The sequence below is a fragment of the Heterodontus francisci genome, unplaced genomic scaffold (genome assembly GCF_036365525.1).
Source record: "Heterodontus francisci isolate sHetFra1 unplaced genomic scaffold, sHetFra1.hap1 HAP1_SCAFFOLD_507, whole genome shotgun sequence".
NCBI lineage: Eukaryota > Metazoa > Chordata > Chondrichthyes > Heterodontiformes > Heterodontidae > Heterodontus > Heterodontus francisci.
In genome coordinates this window covers 444,877-455,480 of record NW_027141543.1, presented here as the reverse complement: position 1 = coordinate 455,480, position 10,604 = coordinate 444,877, and positions in this window count along the sequence as shown.

Genomic DNA, 10,604 nt, shown 5'->3' with positions numbered 1-10,604 from the left:
GAGTCTGGGGAAAGAGCAGGGGAGCAGAATTGATTAGATAATATTTCAAAGTGACAACACTGACACAATGGGCCGAATAGCCTCCTTCTATGCTGCATTGTCTCTGATTCTATGAGCCAGACCGAAACTGAAAAAGTGAGAGTGTGAGACAGGGTGAAAGAGAAAATGGAAAACAATGAAAAAGGTGAGAAACATGAAAAATCAGATTTGTCCTTCTTTTCAGGCCTAGGGTTTGTGATTCATGATCTGCCCGTGCCTGTTCCTGGTGACACACAAAACTTCCTGCTGCCTCCTCATTGCCATGAATTATACATGCCGCCCAGGGTGACCCGCACTGTAAGCTGGGTGACTGTAAGCTTAACAGGATCCTAACTGTGTGTGAAGCTGGCTGGTAGCTTCAAGGGTGATGCAACGTTCTTTCCTTATGACGTCTCTTAACTCCTAGCTCCCCCTCATCTTGCTGTCTGATATGATGTACAAGCTGCAGTTGGCGGTACCTGGATCTCCTGCTTTCCATCCAATCCCCAAAACCTCACCCAAATCCTCCCCTTCTGATGATATACTTCCCAATTATAACCTAAAACTGCCAGCTTCCCAGTCACAGCAGCTCTCAGGGACAGAGAGAGAGAGAGAAAGAGAGAGCAGCAGTGCAGCACTGATGGTGAATATCCATTAGCAGGTCCGGGACTCACAACCACCTGCTAAAATATTTACACTGCGTGTACCGTCGAGGTTGGAATAGAGTCGGGACCTGCACGTGGTGATTGCATGTGCCAGCTCACTTAAGATGAGAAATTTAATGGGGCAACAGACAGGAAAATGCTGATATACATGTCCACTGAGATACTTTGTCCATTGACAGTCCTGTCAGACAGTCTGTTGTCACTGTTTAGGAACTTAGAGGAGTCCGACTCCAACAGGGCACAGGACATTGCACAGAGCTTGAAACCCATTCTTTCCCTAGTGGAAGTGGTCACTAAGTCCATGACAGCACCAGCGGACCCAGCCTTGATACAGCGTCTGGTGATCATTATCGCAGTTTCCACTGCAGCACAGGTGGCAGACACTCAACGTCTCGGTGTTGCAGTGGAATGTCAGACCGAGGTCATAAGATCCATGCTTGCTGCCATGCAGGATCTTAGTGCTTCCATTATGGCAGTGGATCTCAGTTGTCAAAGGGGTTTTAAGGCTCTCACCGCAGTCCAGCACTCAGAGATCCAGAGGATTAATCGGATTTCTGAGGTATCGCTCCGTGGGACAGGCAGTGGCTCCGTGGAGCACGAACCTGCTGTCCACTCTGAGGCTGGCAGAATTTGTCTTCCTTCACTGATACTCCACCAGTGTTTTCGCTGATACCCAGAAACCAGCTCAGGCTGCTGCTGACCATGGGGAACTAATGTCGTCCGAATGCGAGACGTCAAGACCCAGAGCTGCTCGAGGGAGTCATGCAAGACCATCTACAACCTCCCTCAGTGAAAGTCAGCAGCCTTACACCAACCATTCTGCAGCCACTGGGGTAGCACCGTGCAGGAGCACTAGGCAATTTGAGGGAACCCTTAATACAGGCACTATGGAATACACAAGTGTGAATTCAACGTGTCGTTGAATAAAAGTGTTCATGAAAAGATATTTGTTGTGTCTGTTTTACAGAGAGATGCAGGGATTATGGAGTAGTTATCAAGGAAGAGTTTAATTATCCGAATGTAGACTGGAGGAGCAGTAGTGTAGAGGTCAGAAAGGGGAAGGAGTTCCTCGAGTATGTTCTGGAAAGCTTTCTAAAGCATCTTCCAAGTTTTTGCCCACTCACTCTACCTAACTATATCCCCTTGCAAATTCCTTCTGTCCGCATCACAAGATGCCCTCCCACCTGTTTTTGTATCATCAGCAAATTTGGATGTCTTACACTCTGACCCCTCCTCCAAGTCATTAATACAAATAGTGAATAATTGAGACCTTAGGACTGATCCTTGCTGCCCTCCACTACTTCCGTCTTTCCACCTTGAAAAAGACCCATTAATCCCCACTCTCTGTCTACTGTGCGTTAACAAATCCTCAGTTCATGCTAATATATGACGCCCAATACCGTGAGTTCCTCTCTTGTGCAATAATCTTTTCTGTGGCAACTTATCGGATGCCTTCTGCAAATCCAAATACACTACATCTCCTGGTTCCCTTTATAAATTCTGCTTGTTATATCCTCAAACCACTCTAACAAATGTGTCAAACATGATTTCCCTTTCTCAAATCATGTTGACTCTGTTTGATTGCTTTAACCTTTTCTAAATGTCTGCAATTTCTTCCTTAATAATGAACTCTAGCATTTTCCCAATGACCGATGTTAGGCTGACTGGCCTATAGTTTCCTGCTTTTTGTCTCCCTCCCTTCTTGAACAGGCGTGTCACATTAGCGGTTTTCCAATCCGCTGGGACCCTCCTGGAATCCAGTGAGTTCTGGAATATTTCGACCACTGCCTCCTCTTTCATTGCAGTTCCTTCCTTTAAAACCCTTGGATGAAGCACATCAGGTCCTGGCGACTTGTTTGCCTTTAGTCCAATTAGTTAGTCAAATACTTTCCGTCGTGAAAGAGACTGTTACAAGATCTTTACTCCCATTAGCTCTTTGCTTATCTGATATCTGTGGGGTGTTTGTAGTGTCCCCCATCGTCAATTCCAATGCAAAATATTGGTTTAAATATTCTGCCATTTCCCTGTTCCCCATTATCAATTCACCAGTCACATCCTCCAAGGGTCCCACGCTCACTTTAGCGACTCCCTTTCTTCTTATATAGAAGCTCTTGTTGTTTGTTTTTTTATATTTATTGCCAATTTGCTTTCATAATCAATTTTCTCCGTCTTAATTAGCTTTTTAGGCATCCGCTGCTGGTTCCTTAAAAGATTCCCAATCCTCTTGCGTACCACTAGTTGTTGCCACTTTGTATGCCTTAGTTTTTGATGGGATACTCTCCTTGACCGCCTTTGTTAACCACGGGTGGTTCATCCTTCTCATCGAGTCTTCTTTTTGACCTTGATTATTTTTTGCTGAGCGTTATGACATATCTGGTAAAATGTCTGCCACTTCTCATCCACTTATCTTCCCCTTAGTCTATTTTCCCAGCCTGTTTTAGACAACTCTTTCTTCATACCTCTGTAATTGCTCTTGTTTAAGTTGGGGACACTGGTCTGAAACCCAAATTGCTCGTCCTCAAACTGCATTAGAATTTCTACCATGTTGTGACTGCTACCCCCTGGAGGACGATAATTATGATATTTCTTATTAATCCTACCACATTGCATATTACTAGATCTAAAATAGCCTGTTTCCGAGTAGGTTTTGCAACAGCCATTCAGAGACTGTAGAATCGAGATAAAATATGACAATTAATTTTTGAAACTAGCTGAAAAACCAGCTTTTGAGAGACACAGAGACAGACAGCATGAGCATGAAAGGAACAGAGATCACTGATAATTTAAACCGAAGGAAGGTGAATTTTCGACTGATCACTTTTTCACCCCTCAATATTCGAAAGCAAAATTAATTCATCAAAGTATTTGCAATTTGTTAATCTGCAGATGTCCTCGCTGGATGAAGGAGGAGTTGAAGTTTTGGATGTTGGTCATTTTTCTTTCCTCATTGGAACCTGGAATACTGCAAGTGGACTTTAATCAGAGAATTAATAATCGGGAAGTGCAAATCACAAAGAAAGCTGTTTTCTAATGCTGTTTATATGTTAGTAGTGTTTAAGAGTTTAGTTTTTCTGATAAACAGTTAATTTGTTGGTCTAAAGATATCTGGTTTGGTTTGCCTCATTCGGAGTTTGCCAGATAGTTCAATTCGGCTTTAGATGTCTTTAATTTAGAAAGTTTAAAGTGATATGTTAGGCGATCTGCAGAATGCCGGGAATGATTTAACAGTGTATTGCTCACGCAATGAGAACAGTCTAATTTGATTGGATATATATATACTTGAGCGGTCAGTCGTAACAAGATAAGCCCAGGAACTGCAGTCAGTCAGTTTAACATTGGTAGAGGGGAAATTTATTGAAACAATAATTTGTGAAAAAATGAATAGTCGCATGGACAAATGAGGGATACCTAAGGAAAGACAGTATGGAATTCTTTATGGAAAACCATTTTAAGTAACTTGCAAGAGTTTTTTTTTAGGAGGAAAGAGAGTGGGTTTATGAAGGCAATGCAGTTGATGTGGTGTACCTGGACTTCCAAAAGGCATTTGATACAGTGCCACACAACAGACATGTGAACAAAGATATAGCTCATGGAATAAAAGGGATTGAAAAACTGACAGGAAACAAAAAGTATTGGTTAATGGATCTTTTCCGGCCTATAGGAAGGTTTTTATTGGAGTTCCCTAGGGGTTACTGTTGGGACTGAGTACGGCATGAAGGAGCCCGAGCAAAACTGGAGTCAATGGGAATCAAGGGGAAAACTCTGCAACGGTTTGTGTCGGTCCGAGCACAAAGAAAGATGTTTGTGGTTGTTGCAGTTCAATCATCTCAGCTCCAGGACATCGCTGCAGGAGTTCCTCAGGGTAGTACCCTGGGCTCAACCATCCTCTGCTGCTTCATCAGTCCGTGTAGAAATGCAACAAGACCTGTACAATATGCAGGTTTGTTTGATAACTGTCCAGTAATATTCGCACCACAAAAGTAGCAGGCAATGAGCAACTCCAGCAAGAGAGAATCTAACCATGTCCCCTTGACATTCAAAGGGATTACTATCGCTGAATCCCCCATTATCAAGATCCTGGGGGTTACCCTTAACCAGAAACTGAACTGGAGTAGCCATTAAATACTTTGGCTACACGAGCAAGTCAGACGCAAGGAAGACTGTGGCGAGTAACTCACCTCCTGACTCCCCAAATCGTGTCCACCATCGGCAAGGCACAAGTCAGGAGTCAGTGGTCTGGTCTCTGCTTTCTGACCTGTGACAGGTGAGAATGGTCTTCGATACAGGATCTGATGGATGGAATGGCCTGGTATCTGCTGTCTGAACTGTAACAGGTGAGAATGCGTTTTCTGTCCCCGGATTGAATGGATGGAATGACCTGGACTCTGCTGCCTGGTCTGTGTCAGGGGAGAATGATTTATGCGTTGATTTTAATTTTCCAAAATTGCTTATATTCGGGGAAGGTTCCTTTAGATTGGAAAATAGTGAATGTAGCTCCTTTATTCAAAAAGGGATGGAGGCAGAAAGCAGGAACCTAAAGGCCAGGTAGCTTAACGTCTTCCTTGGGGAAAATGTCAGAAGGTATTATTAAATATGTAAGCGAAGGGTATTTAGGAAAATTCAAGCTTATCAGGCAGACTCAACATGGTTTTGTGAAAGCTGAGTGTTACATGTGCTGTGGATAAAGTGGAACCTGTGATGTATTGTCCTCAGCTTTCCAGAACGCATTTGAAAAGGTGCCACATCAAATGCTACTGCATGGGGGAAAAAGGTCATGTTGCAGGGGGTAACATATTGCCATGGATAGAATTTTGGGGAGCTAACAGTTAAAAGAGAGTAGGCATAAATAGGTCATTTTCTGGTTGGAAAGATATAACGAGTGGTGTGCCATGGGGGTCTGTGCTGGGGCATCAACTTTTTACGATTTATATAAATTACTTAGATGAAGGGGCCAAAGGTATGGTTGTTAAATTTGCAGATGACACAAAGATAGGGAGTAAAGTACATTGTGGAAAAGACACAAGGTGGCTGCAAAGAGACATAGATAGGTTAATGAGTGGGCACAGAACTGGCAAATGGAGCATAATATGGGAAAGTGCAAAAATGTCCACTTTGGTAGGAAGAATGTCAAAGAACCATATTATCTAAATGCTGAAAGACTGCAGAGCTCTGAGATGGACAGGGATCTTGGTGTTCTAGTGCAGGAATCGCAAATAATTAGTTTGCAGGTACAGCACATAATTAGGAAAGCTAATAGAGTGTTATTGTTTATCGTGAGGTGAATTGAATGCATAAGGAGGGAGGTTATGCTTCGGCTACACAGGGCATTGGTGAGGTCACATCTGGATTACTGTGTACAACACTGGTCTCCTCATTTAAGGAAGGATGTAAATGCGTTGGAGGCAGTACAGATAAGGTTGACTAGACTAATACCTGGAATTTGTGGCCAGTCTTACGGGAAAAGATTGGACAGGCTAGGCTTGTATCCGCTGGAATTTGGAATAGTAAGAGGCGACATGACTGAAACATATAAGATCCTGAGAGGTATTGACAGGGTAGATGTGGAAACGGTGTTTTTGCTTGTGGGAAAATCTCAAACTAGGAGTCACAGTTTAAAAATAAGGGATCTCCATTTAAGACAACGTTGAGGAGATTTTTCTTTTTCTCTCAGAGGGTCGTTGAGCCTTTGGATTTCACTCAAAAGGCAGTGGAAGCAGAGTGTTTGAATATTTTTAAGGCAGAGACAAATGGATTCTCGTTCAGCACGGGAGTGCACGATTATCAGTGGCAGGTGACACTGTGGAGCAAAGAGTTCAGCCATGAACTTATTGAATGGTGCAGCAGGCTCGAGGGGTCATTGGACTACTGCTGATCCTAATTTGAATGTTCGTATATCCTGGTTTGGATGGATGCAATCACCTGGTCTCTGATGTCTGAGCTGTGACAGGTGAGAATGATTTTCTATCCCGAATCGGATGTATGGAATGGCCTGATCTCTGCTGTATGACCTTTGACAGTTGAGTATGTTTACTCTCCTGGATCTGATGGATGGAATTGCCTGGTCTCGGCGGTCTGACCTATGACAGATGAGAATGGTTTTCTATTCCGAATGGAATGGATGCAATGGCCTGGTTTCTGCTGTCTGACCTGTGACAGGAGAGAATGCATTTCCATCCCGGATCGGATGGATGGAATGGTCTGGTTTCTGCAGTCTGTCATACTGATCGATTCCTGTTTGAGATTTGTGAAGATATTCAACCTAGGAGAATCAATAAATTTAAATGAAATAGAGGACGCTATCGTTATCTTGATCCTGCTCATGGGATGTAGGTATCGCCGACAAGGCGAGCATTTGTTCCTTATCCCCAATTGCCCTTGTGTCACTTTGTACAGGTGTGCAGAGAATCAACTGAATCTGACCAGCCTGCATCGTAAAGGCCAGAAAGCCTTATCAGAGGTTAGGTCACCTGTTAACAGATGTAAGCTGTTTTTATTACAGATTAACAGAATTACTCGTGAAAAAAAAACACGTTGTCGATGGAATGTTTAACAAAAAGGCAAAAAAGTCTTCAAAATTAGTAATGACCAATAAAGACTGACTTTAAGGTTATGTTTCACTTTGATGTCAAGTTAGAACTTTGGACAAACTTCACGTGCACTGGAAAATGCAGAGCAGGCAGTGGCATCGCGGTAATGTCACTAGACTAGTAACCTAGAGGCCCAGGTTAATGTTCTATCTGTCGACTCTCAGTCATCAGTAAGTGATGGAAGGAGTCGTCAACAGTGCTATCAAGCAGCACTTGCTTAGCAATTAACTGCTCGCTGACGCTCAGTTTAGCTTCCGTCAGGGCCACTCAGCTCCTGAACTCGTTACAACCTTGTTCCAAACATGGACATAGTTTGGTCAGCTACTGAACAATCAGCAGGAAAGTGACCGCCTACTGGTTGCTTATCTATGTATGACTCCCTGCAACCTATTTGTGACTAATGGGTGTCTTATCAACAGGTGTATTGCTGACTATTGTTTTGTTTTGTTTTTAACATTTGTATACCTGCCGAATCTAGTAAAGTCATTGGCATTGAATTTGACCTTTGAGTGTTGTCTCCTTATTTCTCACCATTCTTATGTTCGAACCATAGAGTAAACCAGTCAAGGGTAGAAGATTACAATTTCTAAGTAACAGTTCTTTAAATATGTGAACATGCAGCTGCACATTATCATGACCAGAAATGTCTTCGAGACAACGACCCTTGTGAAAAACTCTGAAACACCATTCCCAGACCTTTGTAAATGAAATTCATAGGATATGGGTGTCGTTGTCGAAGCCAGCATTTGTTGCCAATCCCTGCTTTCACTTGACAATTCAATGCCTTGCTCGGCCATTTCGCAGGACAGTTAAGAGTCAAGTACATTGCTGTGCATCTGGAGTCACATGAAGGCCAGACCAGGTTCGGACAGCAGATTTGCTTAACTAAAGGGCACACACCTTTCACTGCGCCCACATACTTCTAGCTATTCAGCTATGGCAGGCAAATCATCGCAAACACAGTGCAACACTATCTCGGCTTACCTTCATCCCCGGAGCCTGATGGAGGAGATGGTTCTCCACATCATGTGACCAGCTGTGATAGAGCATCCAGCATCCGACATTAATGAGAGCATTCAGGATGATGCTATGGTCTCACAACCTCTCCCTCATCCTGCCCTCTGAGATGATGGACAGGTCGCAGATAGTGGGCCCATGGACGTTCAGCATTCCATCCCACCCCAATTCCTCACCCCAACCATCCCCTTCTGATTTATACTTCCCAATGATAACCCAAAACTGCCAGCTTCCCAGTCACATCAGCTCCGGGAGACCGAGAGAGAGAATCAGCACAGCACTGATGGTGACACCCCATCACTTGGACTGTTGCTCACAGCTACCAATTCAAATGCTGACACTGCGTTTATCTTAGAGGCTGGTCTTGAGTCAGAATCTGCACCTGGTGTGTCACCAAAAAACGCGTGGGCTGCAGCCAGGCCAGGTTAAATGATAGCTCGTGTGTCAACTCACAGGAGGGCAAGGTCGCGAACGAGTTATAATACACAGGACTCAGCTGAGAATATTGTTGGAGCATCATACAGGAGAATGCTGATGGACTTGTGCATTGAGACACTTTATCCATTGACAGGCCTGTCAAAATGTCTGTTGTCACCATCAAGTAATATGGAGGATTCCAATTCCAATGTCGCTGAGGATGTGGCTCATGAAGCCCATTCTTTCTGCTGTGGAATTGGTCACTAACTCGATGACAGCACTCACGAACCCAGCCATGATACAGCGTCTGGTAACCATCGTCTCAGCTTCCACTGCAGCACAGGCGGCAGACACCCAACGTTTCAGTGCGACAGTGGAAGCTCAGACTGAGGTCATGAGATCCATGCTTGCTGCCATGCAGGATCAGACTGCTGCCATCATGGCTGTGGATCTCAGTGCTCAAAGGTTTTTGCAGGCTCTCACAGTTGTCGAGCATTCTGTAACCAAGTAGATTACGAGGATTGCTGGTGTGTTGCCCCATGTTACTGGCAGTGGCTCCGTGGAGCACAAACCTGCTGTCCTCTCTGAGGATGTCAGTATTTGTTCTCCCTTCACTGCTATTCCACCAGTGTTCTTGCTGTTGCCCATCAGCCAGTCCAGGCTGCTGCTTCACATGCCGATGTGGTGCAGTCTGAATTCGAGCCCTCAAAGCCCAGAGTTGCTCTCGAGCGTCCTGCAAGTCCATCTGCAGTCTACCCCAGTGCAAGTCGTCTGTCTTCCACCAGCCATGCTGCAGCCACTAGGTAAGCACTGTGTAGCAGCGTTAGGCAAGTCGAGGGAACCCGCAAAACAGGCACTGAGGGAATACACAAGAGTAAATAGTTCAGTTTTGTTTGTATAATTGAAAATGTTGTTGGATAAATATTTCAATAGAAAGGGTTTTGTGGGGGTTTATTATTGCGCGATTATGACCAAGGAGACGCTGTGATGGTGCATCTCAGATGGGTGTAATGGTGGTGAATTGGGGGATCCATGGTGGGAAGCGACATAAGGAGGTTGCAGACTGTTAGAGGTCGGTTGAGTGAGTGGGTAGAAATCTGACAGATGGATTATAATGTGGGAAAATGCGAAGTTGTTCACTTTGGCAGGAAGAATAAAAAAAACAGAGTATTTCTTAAAGGGGGAGTGATTGCAGAATTCCGAGGTGCAGAGCGGTCCAGGTGTTCTAGTGCATGAGTCACAAAAGGTTAGTATGCAGTTTTAGCAATTAATAAAGAAGGCTAATAGAATGCGACCTTTTATTACGGGAGGAAATAAAAGTAAGAATGTTATGCTTCCGTTATGCAGGGCGTTGGTGAGACAACAGTTAGAATACTGCGTACAGTTTTTGTCTCCTTATTTAAGGAAGGATACATATGCATTGGAGGCTGTTCAGAGGATATTTACTAGGTTGATACCTGGAATGAGTGGGTTGTTTGATGTGGAAATGTTGGACAGGCCGGGCATGTTTTCATTGGAACTTAGAAGAGTGAGGGGAGACTTGACTGAAGTATATAAGCTCCTGAACGGTTTTGACAGGGTGAATGTGGAGGGGATGTTTCCTCTTGTGGGTGAGTCCAGAACTAGCATGCACTGATGAAAATTAAGTGCCGCCCATTGAGGACAGAGACGAGGAGAATGTTTTTTCTCTCAGAGGGTCGTGTGACTTTGGAATGTTCTTCCTCAGAAGGTGGTGGGGGTGGGGTAATTGAATATGTTTAAAGCTGAGGAAGATAGATTCTTGTTTGGAAATGGAACGAAAGATTATCGGGGGTAAATGGGAATGTGGAATTTAAGACAGAAAACAAATCAGATATGATAGCATTAAATGGCAGAGCAAGCTATATGGGCTGAATAGCCG